Source organism: Pleurodeles waltl, chromosome 3_1 (genome assembly GCF_031143425.1).
Source record: "Pleurodeles waltl isolate 20211129_DDA chromosome 3_1, aPleWal1.hap1.20221129, whole genome shotgun sequence".
Lineage (NCBI taxonomy): Eukaryota > Metazoa > Chordata > Amphibia > Caudata > Salamandridae > Pleurodeles > Pleurodeles waltl.
Window position 1 is genome coordinate 1,419,675,133 of NC_090440.1, and position 13,282 is coordinate 1,419,688,414.

Consider the following 13,282-nt stretch of genomic DNA (forward strand, 5'->3'; position numbering starts at 1 on the left):
ATCACCAAAGCATGTCCACTACAGATACCCACACAGACCCCAAACCAATTATCACACAACGACCTAGACAAGAATACAAGCACTGGAGTACAGGGTCACTCATCCATTGCACACAATGGCACACACAGATGCAATAATCATGTCTTTACACCAGCGGGCCCATCCCTCTGTCCCCAGGACACGTCAATCAGCAGTGTGTCCACCACTACAGGGAACCCAGGCAAACCCACCAACCCAAGACAATCAGGGACCTGGGGGCAGTGGCAGTAGGCACACGGTTCAGGGGACAGAGGAACTGGAAAACAGGGGAACTGGGAGGACTGCTGTGTGACAGGGGGAGGACAGGCCCAGGGAACCCTCTCTCCACAAGGCCCTCTCCAACATCATGGGAGCGTACCATCATTCCCAGGAGACGATGGCAACGGTACTGGCAAAGTTTCAGGAGACCCAGCGGCTGCAGGAGGAACACTACCTGGGTATCAGGGAGGAACTGAAGTCCATTAACACCACCCTGGTCACCATTGCAGGGGTGCTGCAAGACCTTGTCAACACCAAGAGGGACACTGTGGCACAACAAGGGGCCCCTGACACTAGCCTGGATGATGAACAGCCCTCCACCTCCGCCGGCGCTAGTGGACAGGAGGCACCGCAACAGGAACACGACACCAGCACCCCACCCCTTGCAGATGGAGAACCACCCCACAAACGGTCCCTGAGATCCAGGAACAAGACAGAGAACATTGCCAAGACCCCCACCAGGAAATGAGACCCCCCTGAACGTCTCCCTTCTGTCCCATGTTGTCACCCTGTCCATCCATCAACTTCCCTTGCTCCACTTCCTATGCCCCTTTGGACAATGCACCTGTGAAACAAATAGACTGGACTCTGCCATGGACATTCCTCCACCATCAACCCTGCCCATTTTACAACCCCCTCCACTTATTTGCACAGACATAAACACACTTCAATCACAAAACCATCTGGAGTCAGTCTGTGCTTTCACAAATGTGTAATTGCAATAACTATGGAATCTAGCAATGTCAATTTAATTGTTCACATACCGATGAAACACAGCTGTAAGGCTGGAGGAAATATAGCAGAGGGCACAAAGTGGGACCCACATCTGTTAAATGGAAAGACAAAGTGACAAGTCAGGGTCCATACACTGAGTGAAAATGACAGACTTAGGCTACCTCCAACAATAGTATGAGATGTGTGAGTCAGTGACATCTTCCTACCTGTGTCTCACTGGAAGTATTGCTGGATAATGTTGTTTCTGTTGTCGATATCCTCTTCTTCTGCCTCCTCTTCTTCACTGTCCACAGGCTCCATAGCTGCCACAAGACCACCAGCTGGATCATCCTCCTGCAGAAAAGGCACCTGGCGTCACAAAGCCAGGTTGTGCAGCATACAGCAGGCCACGATGATCTGGCACACCTTCTTTGGTGAGTAGTAGAGAGAACCACCTGTCATATGGAGGCACCGGAACCTGGCCTTCAGGAAGCCGAAGGTCCGTTCAATCATCCTCCTAGTACACCCATGTGCCTCATTGTAGCGTTCCACTGCCCTTGTCCAGGGATTTCTCACTGGGGTCAGTAGCCATGACAGTTTGGGGTAACCAGAGTCACCTGTAAATGTTGAGGGACAACTGTTAGACACACACTAACCTGTAGGGACAACCCCAGACAACTATTCACACTGTATAGGGTCATTGTCCTCACCTATTGGCCACACACGGTGCCTCTGGATTTGCCCCATCACATAAGGGATGCTGCTATTCCTCAGAATGTAAGCATCATGCACTGAGCCAGAAAATTTGGCATTCACATGGGAGATGTACTGGTCGGCCAAACACACCATCTGCACATTCATTGAATGGTAGCTCTTCCGGTTTCTGTACACCTGTTCACTCCTGCAGGGGGGGTACCAAGGCCACATGTGTCCCATCAATGGCACCTATGATGTTGGGGATATGTCCCAGGGCATAGAAGTCACCTTTCACTGTGGGCAAATCCTCCACCTGAGGGAACACGATGTAGCTGCGCATGTGTTTCAGCAGGGCAGACAACACTCTGGACAACACGTTAGAGAACATTGGCTGGGACATCCCAGATGCAATGACCACTGTTGTTGGAAAGGAACCACTTTCCAGGAAATGGAGTACTGACAGGACCTGCACCAGAGGGGGTATCCCTGTGGGATGGCAGATAGCTGACATCAGGTCTGGCTCCAACTGGGGACACAGTTCATGAATTGTTGCACGATCAAGTCTGTAGGTGACTATTACGTGTCTCTCTTCCATTGTCAACAGGTCCACCAGCGGTCTGTACACCGGAGGATGCCACCATCTCATCACCTGCCCCAGCGGACGTGCCCTATGGATGAGAACAGCGAGCAGAGAGTCAGCCAACACTGAGGTATCACAAAATGTCATTTGCACACATTTAGGCCCTCATTACGACCCTGGCGGTATAGAACCGCCAGGGCCGCGGCACGCGGGAGCACCGCCGACAGGCCGGCGGTGCCCCGCAGGGCATTCTGACCGCGGCGGCTTAGCCGCGGTCAGAGAAGGGAAACCGGCGGTCCCCCGCCGGTTTCCCGCTGCCCCCAAGGAATCCTCCAAGCCGGCGCAGCTTGCTGCGCCGGCTTGGGGATTCCGACTCCCCTCCCGCCATCCAGTTCCTGGCGGTTCTCCCGCCGGGAACCGGATGGCGAGAGGGGGAGTCACGGGGACCCCCATAAGAGGGCCCCAAAATGTATTTCACTGTCTGCCTTGCAGACAGTGAAATACGCGACGGGTGCAACAGCACCCGTCGCACCTTCCCACTCCGCCGGCTCTATTACGAGCCGGCATCCTCGTGGGAAGGGAGTTTTTCCCTGGGCTGGCGGGCGGTCTTTTGGAGACCGCCCGCCAGCCCAGGGAAAAACTCATAATACCCTCCGCGGTCTTCTGACCGTGGAGCGGTATTACGGAGGGCGGAATTCTGGCGGGCGGCCTCCGCCGCCCGCCGGAGTCGTAATGAGGGCCTTAATAATTTGCAATGTGCCTGTTACTGTGTGCATGCAAGGCCTACATTGGTGTGACACAGTTAAAATTAATGCCGTGTGGCCCCCTGAAATGGCGGCTGCCTGACCTGTAAGGTGGGATAAGGGGATATGAGGTAACTGCGCTGGCGTTGTACACCGTCGCGGTAAGCGGTCGAAGACCGTGGCGCAATCCTGCATTGGATAACATTGGACCCTATGGGTCCCAGGAGCCAATGACGATGTACGATAGCAGTGACGGTATGCACCGCCACGGACGTGACCGCCATTTTCTCTCTGTTCACTCACTTGATACCTGACTTTCAACAGGAGAGGACCTACACTGCAAGTGCTGCTGTGACCTCAGTCTGGAAGCGACAATGGCTCATGTGTCTGCGGAAAGGGCCCCTGCCTTCACTTCGGAGGAGTTGGAGAAACTAGTGGATGGGGTCCTCCCCCAGTACACACAACTGTACGGTCCTCCAGACAAACAGGTGAGTACACTGGGAATGCTGCATGGGCAATGCCTGTTTGGAGTGGTGTTGATGGAAGTAAAATGGGGGGGACTGAGGCCTGCATGTGCGGACGGTGAGTGTATGTGCATCAGGGCAAGGGTGGGAACGTGGCCAAAGAGGATGACGGTCCGGATGGGTAAAGATTGTCCTTTTCCCCTACACTATTCCTCTAGGTCAGCGGCCAACAGAAGAAGGATATTTGGCGTGCCATCACCAAGGACTTCCGGACCCTGGGGGTCCACCACAGACGGAGCACCCACTGCCGGAAAAGATGGGAGGACCTTTGCCACTGGAGCAAGAAGATGGCGGAGGCCCAGCTGGGGATGGCCTCCCAACGTGGGAGGGGTGCCCGTCGCACCATGACCCCCCTGATGTTCCGGATCCTGGCGGTGGCATGTCCGGAGTTGGATGGGCGCTTGAGGGTATCACAGCAGCCACAAGGGGGTGAGTACACTATCATTCTGCTGACTTTGCGTGCATTACAGGTGTCTGGGTGGGGGAGGTGGGCAGTGGGTTCCCCTAGGCCAGGGCGAGCTTTGTGGGCAAGGTCCCTTGTGAGGCAGGCTCTGTGGCACCCCAACCCCACTAGTGGTTTGTGTCATCTACACATAGTCAGGCTCCTGTGACTTCCAGGTGTGCAGCAATCGGGCTTAGGCCTTGTACCCCATGGGCATGAGATAAATCTAGGAACTATAAGTGCATGGCATAGTGCAGAGGGCTGCTGTGTCTGTTGTGTCCGCCAACGGTAGTGGTGTTGCATGCACTGAACATGTCTTTCATCTGTCTCCCCCCCCCCCTTTTTTGTGGTCTCCTTGTTCTTGTGTGCAATAGCATCATCAGGTGGAGGAGCAGTGGCACCGGAGCAGTAGGGAGCTGCTTCCCACTTGGCCCTGGAGGGCGAAACAACGGAGTCTGAAGCCACTAGTGGAATGGAGGGCGAAGGGAGCTCCACGGCGGGGACAGGAGCAGACAGCAGTTACAGTGACTCCTCCTCTGATGGGAGCTCCCTTGTGGTGGCAGCCCCTCTGTACCCCTCGCATCAACAGATACAGCCGCCACCCCCCCTACCAGCACCGCCCTCCCAGCAGCCCCTCAGCATGTGTCCCGTGCCCGCTCACCCAGGAGGGTGGGCATCTCCTTCACCCCAGGCACCTCATGCCCTGCCCCAGTCAGCCCTGCTACCCTCAGTGAGGAGGCTATTGACCTCCTGAGATCCCTCACTGTTGGGCAGTCTACCATTCTGAATACCATCCATGGTGCTGAGAGGCATTTGCAACAAACAAATGCATACCTGTTGGGCATTCATTCTGAGCAGGCAGCCCAACAGAGGGCATTTCAGGCTCTGGCCTCAGCACTGATGGCAGCCATTGTCCCTGTGTCCAGCCTCCCCCCTCCAACTTCCTCCACTCAGACCCAATCCCCTGTACCTCAGCCTATCCCAAGCACACCATCCGACCAGCATGCACACACCTGAACACACAAGGGTGGCTCTGGCAAACATAAGCACCACACATCCCACAGGCACTCACACAAACATCATACCCATGCACACATACCAACATCCACTGCCTCCACTGTGTCCCCCTCCTCCACATCTCCCTCCTCCCTCCCTGTCTCATCTCCACTCACACCTGCATGCACTACATCCTCAGCCACTACCTCCATCACTAGCACACCCATCACCACACACCGCTCACGTGCACTCACCACCCCACTACCATTTACACATCCCCAGTGTCCTCTTCCAGTGTGTCTGTGAGCCCTCCTCCCAAAGTACACAAACACAGGCACACACCCACCCAACCGCCATCCACCTCACAACAGCCTCCAGCCCATGCACCTTCACCCAAATTCAGCAGACGTACACCTCCTACAACCACTACCTCTACCTCCACTTCCAAACCCCCTCCATCTACCCATCCCAGTGTGTCTAAAAAACTTTTCCTGGCTGATATTGACCTCTTCCCTACACCTCCCCTGTCCTTCCCCTAGGGCCAGGCTTTCTAGGTCCCACCCCAGGACCTCAGCCACCACATCCCCAGACACAGTGGTGGCAGCAACTGCAGGGTCATGGAGTGTGCCAACCATCAGGGCTGCCAGTGTGCCACGGAGCAAGGGCAAGGACATTCCGCCACCTGCCAAGGTGAAAAAGGTGCCCACATTCCGGAGGGAGAAGCCGAAAACACCTGCCACCAAGGGGCCAGGGAAAATGAAAGGGGATAGTGGCAAGACAGCTGCGCCACCATCCAAGGTGGGGAAGGGCCAGAAACTGAAGGGAAGGTCATGAGAGGGTATGGTGGCACCGACTGAGGGACCAGTGTCACACCTTCTGTCCATGTTGACGCCAACCTGTATGGTGGAGAAGACCGCCACCTACACCGCTACCTGCACCGCCACAGAGCCCGCCGCCAGCACCGCTGCCACAGAGCCCGCCTCTAGCACCGCTGCCAGAGAGCCTGCTGCCAGCACCACTGCCACAGACCCCGCAGCCAGCACCGCCCCCACAGAGCCCGCCGCCAGCACCGCTGCCACAGACCCCGCAGCCAGCACCGCCGCCACAGACCCCGCCGCAAGCACCGCCGCCAGCACTGCTGCCACAGTCCCCGCAGCCAGCACCTCCACCACAGAGCCCACCACCAGCACCGCTGCCACAGACCCCGCAACCAGCACCGCCGCCACAGAGCCCACAGCCAGCACCACCACCACAGAGCCCGCCACAAGCACCACTGCCACAGAGCCCGCCGCAAGCACCACCACGACTGACACCACCGCAAGCACCGCCAGCGGCCCGTGACATCAGGAGCCAGTGGCACCACCGCAGACATGGCTGCCATTCCCAGTGGTCAGTCGTCCGAGGCTGGTGGTGAGTTCCAGGACCCTGGGCAGCTTCCATGAAGCATCACTGTCATCACAGTTGTCACCTGCATATAGAATGCGAAGCCGCAGCAGTGTGGGGTATGTCTCTGCCTCCATGGCGTCTCAACCTACCTGTACCTCGGCAATCTTGTGGCACACACACCCAGGCGATTGTATTGTTGCGGCCACAATGCACGTGGAGCACTCTGGGCACAAAGCTCCCTCCAGAACCAGTGGAGATCACATCCACTACCTCAGTCCTTGGCAGGATGAAGCACTCTGGGCACAAAGCCCCCTCCAGAACCAGTGGAGTATCACATCCACTACCTCAGTCCTTGGCAGGATGAAGCACTTTGGGCACAAAGCCCCCTCCAGAACCAGTGGAGACTGTTATCCACTTGAGAGACTGTGGCTTTGCACTCCCCAGGATGCAGCAGTGGGCAAACCACCCACTGGAGAGACTTGAGAGACTGTGGCTTTGCACTCCCCAGGGTAAAGCAGTGGGAAAACCACCCACTAGAGAGACTTGAGAGACTGTGGCTTTGCACTCCCCAGGATGCAGCAATGGGCAAACCACCCACTGGAGAGACTTGAGAGACTGTGGCTTTGCACTCCCCTGGATACATCAATGGGCATGGAGCCTCCTCGTCGAGCAGTGGCGTCATGCGTTCATCAGGCTGAGGTGCCCCCTCTCCCCCTCTCCCCGAGGTGCCTGTATATTTTCTATGTGATGCCCCTCCAGTGTTCTCTCAGTTTGGAGTCAGGTATCTAGTGTGGGCCTTGCATTTTGGGCCCAGTGGTCCACGGACAATGATTGGTGCACTATCCAGACTTGTGTAGTTGGTGCACATAATTGTATATACTGGATTTTGAGTTTTGACTGATGGATATTTTTTTATTACAATCATTTCCTTTTGTCCTTGCGTTATTCAAGGAGGGGTGGGGTGTTGTATGTGTAATGTTGCAGCATGTATTTGTGTGTATGGGGTTGTGGGTGAGGGTGTTGCGTGTTGCGTGTGTGTGTCACTCTCTTTTCCCTCCCCCTCCCCTGTGTTGTAGGTGCAGTACTCACCGTGGTCGTCGCCGCTGTCGTTGGAGCTCCTGATAGAGGAGCAGGAAGATCATCGCCGGCAGGATCTGAAGTTCGGGCTCCATGGCGTCCTGGTTCCTCGTGGGGTGTGGAAAGGTGAGTGTTTTCCCTTCTGTGTACTGTTTCCACTGTGTTTTTATTTGCTTTGGTTCCACCCCGGAAAAGGTGGCGGATAGCAGTGTTTTGAGTGGGTGGGCGGTACATTGTGTTCCGCCTGTCTGTTGGCGGTGTCCACCGCGCTGTTTGTTTGTACCGCCATGGCGGTCGGAGTGTTAAAGTGGCTGTCTATGTTGGCGGTTTCCGCCACGGTCATAATCCTATTTTTTTTTCCGCCAGCCTGTTTGCGGTATTACCGCTGTTTTAACACCGACCGCCAGGGTTGTAATGAGGGCCAAAGTTGTTTGGAGTGCCACGTGGATTCTTTCTTCATTTACAATATATATATACATATTAAACTCATTTGCTGATAAAGCATCACATAAATGGAGTTGCACAGGAACATTTCCTGTTTTATTGCACAAAGAGGAGTTGGCAAGAATGATAGCCCAGATTTAAGAGGGCCTAGGGCCTCCTTGTACCACATTAGTGCCATTTTTTTTGTATGCTAATGTGACCCTACGAGGCCAAAATCTCAGCACGGACTGCGCAAGGCATAATGTATGGAAGGGGAACCTTCCACCGTTAGGGGGGGCAAAACAATGGAACAAAGAATTCTAAAAGATCTCTTTGCGTCATTTTTTTCAGCATTTTTAATGCCTGCTCAGAGCAGACATTATATTGGGCACACCATTGGTTACAATAGGCCCCTATGTACTGTTCAGAATTAGCACCAAAATGTTGGCACCAACCCTGAACAGTACATCAATAGCATCAGAAATAATGACACTATTGCCCCCTACCCTGCACCATAATGCGCAGTATTTTAATTACGGTGCACACATGGTGGCGTAAGGGGCCGTTAAGGGGCACAAGGAAAGTGATTCTGCACTAGGTGCAGCCCCACTTTTGTTAAATTAGCCCCTAAAGATGTAAAGCGACGTGGTCCAGTCACTGGAGACTGCAGCACAAGTGAAGAAGTAGCGCCAGAGCACCTGACGAGTCAGCTCACCCTGATTGGGTATATATATATATATATATATTTATATATATATATATATATATATATATATATATATATATATATAGATAGATAGATAGATATAGATATATGTATATATATAAAGATAGGTAGATATATATAGATAGATATATCTATATCTAGCTATCTATACACCTCACATGCACATGTGGCCACGCACACACACATGCTGTCGCCAGTAGACAGTTATGGTTAAAACCTAGATTCCATATGCAAGCATTTTTTTATTTTGCTAATAACTTTGTCCCAAAAACGTTAAAAAAAACACAAAATGGTAGGGTAGGAATACCCTAAACTCCTAGGCCTGGTGTGGTGGTCCCACAGGGATCCCACCGGGGGGCAACAGCATTTTTTTTTAATTTTTCCATTAATTTGTGGAGGATCCGGGGCAAAATAAAAAGAAAAAAACAAGCACAGTTTCCGAAGGGCCAGGTCCGAGGGCGAAATTCAATTGTGGTCCAAACATGACATGACTAAAGGCTTGAATTACAAAATTCCCAGCCAAATCTGAGTTTATTTAAAGAGATCAGATGCCATGTAAAAAAATTAAAAAAAACACACTCAATATTTTGTTTATGGATTAGCAGTTTTAAATGCCTGCTGTTTTTCCAACTACAGGAAGATGCTGCCTTCCCCGAAAATAATATGAAAACTGTGGGATTTCATCATTTGCTTTTAAACCTTGATGAAATCACAGCCCCCTAAACTGTGTGTGTGTGTGGGGGGGGGGGGATATTGCAAAAGGAGCTACAAATAATCTGAATCCAAATTTCTATCACTAACTTCCCAAAAGTTGGAAAATGCACAACATCTTTTGCATTGTTTTCTGCTTTGAACTGTGTGCTTCTTTATCAACTCTTTGTTGAAACATTGAAGAGGCAGCCGGGAAGGCAAAGCTGGACCATAAGAGGACCACATCTTCCATACCCCGAGGGCGCCAGGAACACACAGGCTTGTGAACAGCTGCAGTCGAAGCCTGGGAAATCTACTTGTTGCATTGGTCAGAATGGCTTGAACTGATGAATGCAGAGGATGGGGTGTGTCTTTTTGCGAGCCAAAAGTCGAGGACAGCAGGGGCAATAGTCATCTACTGACTGTCAACGTTGTCCCACCCACACCTACCTGGCTGCAGGCATGCCAGCCACAACACGTGGGGATTTGGGCCGTTTAGAAGAAGCAGGGCCAATAACCGGCATCATTAGTACAGTAGGGCGGCCAATAGATGGAGCAGTGTACTTGAGATGCCTCACAAGAGGGATACTGAGAGGATAAGGAAGAGCTAAAAATGGGGTGTAGTCACAGAGCGGGCTTGTCACTTGCAGCCCAGGCACGTCCAGGGAGTGGCACAAATGTCACACTTTGGTAGCAAGGAAGCCTAGCCACACATGAGCGTAACCCCAGGGGGCCTTCGCTTCCATGCCAGGGACAGGAACTGTGCTGGAGAGTGCTGTCAAAGATGATTTATGGTGATGACCCACCATCTTAAGACTGGGTATCAACGATTTGCGAATGGACAAAATGATTTATGACTGATGCCATTTCATGATTGTGTGCATATGACTGACAATTGTCCTGATGATTTATGACTGATTATATGAGTTATGAACAACTGCTAATAAACTGCTGCCATATGTACTCCACCCCAGGGTCTGGTAGTGTTAATATTTAGTGGCGGTGGAGCGGTGGTCAAGAATGCCAGGCGGTGGTGGGGGAGGGTGGATTGGCGGGACTGGGTCGCCCATCTGAGACAGGTTAAAGATAAATGCTGAGTCAACCGCTAATCCCCAAAGCCTCCGAAATCTCTCTGAAATGTATGCAGTTATATCATGCCTTCTTGTAGAGCCTGGAAAAGTCAGGATGAAGAGATCAACCTTCTGTTGTGTGTGTACCCCGCTTGTTCATTCTCACTGCCTGACCCTGCCCACCTCCTCCTGCAGAACCCTTTCTGCTCTGGGCTGCAGTTAATGTTCAATCCCCGCAGTCCCAATACCAACAGCTAGGTGCGCTTCCCCAAGGTGGTCTTTAAAATACCTTGAAAGTGTCCCGGGATGTTGTACTCCTCCCGGGCACATCGGTGTCATGGTAGCCCTCCGGCAATGCGTGTCTCTTCCCTGTGCACACAGATATTCAGGGGCATATTTATACTGTTTGCGCCGGAATTGCGTCGTTTTTTTGACGCAATTCCGACGCAAAACTAACTCCATATTTATACTTTGGCGTTAGACGCGTCTAGCGCCAAAGTCCATGGAGTTAGCGTCATTTTTTAGCGTGGACACCTACTTTGCGTTAATTATATGGAAGGTAGGCGTTCCCGTCTAAAAAATTGACTCCGAGGCATGTGCGTCGGATTTATACTCCCGGGCAAAATTCACGCCCGGGAGTGGGCGGGTCAAAAAAAATGACGTATGGCCGCTTTTGCGCTGTTTTTTAGCGCCTGCAAAAGGCAGGCGTTAAGGGACCTGTGGGCTCTGAAGGAGCCCAGAGGTGCCCTCCCATGCCCCCAGGGACACCCCCTGTCACCCTTGCCCACCCCAGGAGGACACCCAAGGCTGAAGGGACCCATCCCAGGGACATTAAGGTAAGTTCAGGTAAGTTTATTTTTTTATTTTTTTTGTGGCATAGGGGGGCCTGATTTGTGCCCCCCTACATGCCACTATGCCCAATGACCATGCCCAGGGGACAGAAGTCCCCTGGGCATGGCCATTGGGCAAGGGGGCATGACTCCTGTCTTTGCTAAGACAGGAGTCATTTCTATGGGGGTTGGGAGTGAAAAAAAAATGGCGCAAATCGGGTTGAGGCGAAAAAATTGCCTCAACCTGACTTGCCCCATTTCTTGACGCCCAAGCCCCATATCCCCCTACGCCGGCGCTGCCTGGTGTACGTCGTTTTTTTTAACGCACACCAGACGGCGCCGGCGGCTAACGCCGGCTAACGTCATTCTATAAATATGGCGCCCGCATGGCGCTTCAGAATGGCGTTAGCCGGCGCTAATTTTTTTGACGCAAAACTGCGTTAGAGCAGTTTTGCGTCAAAAAGTATAAATATGGGCCTCAGACTCAAGAAGGCAGACACACAATGCACACTCTCTCACCCATACTCACATGTAGACACATGTACAGAGACATACTGACGAACAAGCAGATGCACCATACTCACTCAGACAAGCACACATATATACAAGAACACACACATGGACCCAAAGGCACAGACACACAAACACACATGAAGAAACCCACATAGACACAAATGCACAAACAAACAAGTACATATGCATAGTACATAAACGCAAGTAGGTACACACATATATTCAGATGCACAAAAGAATGCATACAAACATAAACGCACATACATTTCATGAAGTTGCATTTGAGGTGATTTGAGCGGTGCAGGGCTCGATCCAAAATATACCATTTTCTAATTATGTGTATATGTTTGCATAGGCATAGAGGTGATAGAAATACCATTTCAAGTCATGAAACATTTTATAACTATAGCTTCTCAAAGCGTGATGGTTCTTTAAAAAAAACCGCAATATATAACATTAAATCGCATGTGTATATGTGGGTTGCAATGTAATTGCACATCTGGTTTTAGTGAAAATAAGAACTTTTGTTATTTGTGTTCCTTGTTGGTAATCGTGTATACAGACATAAACATTGTTTGAGGCATGCATAGAGGTGCAAATATACGCATTTATCCACACATATCTAAACAAAAAACAGAATAAATATGTTAATAACTATGTCTGACAATACATAAAAATAATGCTTGTGTAAGGCTGCGCTTTCGATTTCTCTGCCACCTGTCTCGGGTCTGGTGACGCAGTCGTTTTGGACCCTGTCGCCTCTGGTGTCAAGAACTCTGTGGCCTGCTGGTCTCTCTGGCCTAATATCAGTGGTGGTTAACATGGTTTCTGACACATGTCTGTCTCTCTGGCCCCTGTCCTTGGTGACATGGTTTCTGAGGCGTTTCAGTCTCTCTGGCCCCTGTCTCTTGTCCGGTGACATGGTCTCCGATATGTGACAGACTCTCTGGTCCCTGTCTGTGGTCTTGTGCTACAGTCTCTGAGGCCTGTCTGCCTCACTTCTTCCTCTTTCTGGTCTGGTGAGAGTGAGACTCTTTCTGATCAGTGTTGGTCTCTCTTCCCCACGGTCTCTGAGACATATGTCACTATGGTATCTGTCTCTGGTCCCCACAGTGCTGTGGGTCTCTTTGGTCCGTGTCTAGGACCCGGTGACACAGGCACTGAGACCTGTCGATCTTTGAGGGCCAAGATCATTGTCTCGGAAACCCCTGTCTCTGTTTCTCCACTACCTCTTGAGGAAGTACCAAAGAAGGGTGTATGAGAGACAAAGGAAAAAAAAACAAAATGATCTACCAATTAACACTTCTGCAGTCTTCCCTCTTCTATCCCTTGATAGAGCGTTCCGTATTGATAATTTACCTTTATCTGGACGCTCTTTAGGCCGATGAATCTTTTGGCTAAGTGGGACCCTCGACACCCTTAATCATTCAATTTCATTAAATCAATAATCAATAACAAACATAAGCAATACCCTGATCAACATAACACTTAACAATTAATCCAGAATACATTTCGGCGAACCCTGACCTTTCAGTCAGGAATAACCACACCAGTTTATTCAAAGTTAGTGAATT